The following is a 1,130-nucleotide window of genomic DNA, read 5'->3' on the forward strand; positions in this document are numbered from 1 at the left end:
ACATGTTTACAGTAGTTGAAAATTAATATTCTTTTAAAAGTGACATTGGTAGAACAAAATACACTATTAAATTGAGTAAATATAGTATTTGTAATGTCATCGTTAACATTATTATTATTCTTTTTTTTTTTTTTCCTTTTTTTCTGAACAAATTCTATTTTTGGTATCACATACGGCCAGCGAGGGAAATGTGGCTTGGTATAAGGGATTCTGGTTTAGCTACGCAACACCAAAATTCCGGTTCTGTTCTTGGCTCGCTCAGAATAAATAGACTTACCACGGGCATCGAATGGTAATGTGGAATAAGGAATTGATGGGAGATGTGTGCTCTGTCAACAGCAACTTGAAACTCGAGAATCACCTATTCTTCAGGTGTATATACAGTTCGCCTTTATGTCCAGGCTCATGCGTCAGCTCATGGGGACTGATATCTTGCATATTTGCATTGTTTTATCCATTCATCCATGAGCATTTTCATCATATAGATTAGGATTCAGACATGTTTAGGTTGCATTTTGCATACATGAGTCTCTATTAGGTACTGGAGTACCACATGAGGTTATTTGGAGCTCAAAAGAGGTGAAAAGAGTGATCTTTGGACGAGCACAGCCGGAGCGACCTCTCGGAGCGACGGCATGAGGTCGCTGTGCACCACATCCCGGAGCGACTCATCCAGAGCGACTGCACAAGGTCGCTCGCGTTTTCACGTCTGGAGACACACATTTACACCTCGGAGCGACCTTCCAGAGCGACGTGCTGAAGTCGCTCCCGAAGCTCAGAGCGACCATACCAGAGCGACAGGGAGAAGTCGCTCGCGTTTTCATCACCCGGAGACGCGAGAACGAGCCCGGAGCGACCTCTCGCAGCGACACAGCGAGGTCGCTCCCGAAGCCTGGAGCGACTTGTCGGAGCGACGGGCTGAGGTCGCTCCGTGTTTTGTTTCTGCTCGAACTTGTGATTTCTCAAGGGCATTTTGGTCATTTCATTATGCACGTTTTTATTTTCTAAACCTATGTTTTATTACTCTGTAAGCCACCAGGAGGCAGATCATCTTTGTTCTTAGAAAAACCAAAAACCTTTGGAAAGGGATCTCTTTGAATGAATTGATCAGTTTATTATTGAGAATTCTG

The sequence above is a fragment of the Brassica napus genome, unplaced genomic scaffold, assembly GCF_020379485.1.
Source record: "Brassica napus cultivar Da-Ae unplaced genomic scaffold, Da-Ae ScsIHWf_1153;HRSCAF=1639, whole genome shotgun sequence".
Taxonomy (NCBI): domain Eukaryota; kingdom Viridiplantae; phylum Streptophyta; class Magnoliopsida; order Brassicales; family Brassicaceae; genus Brassica; species Brassica napus.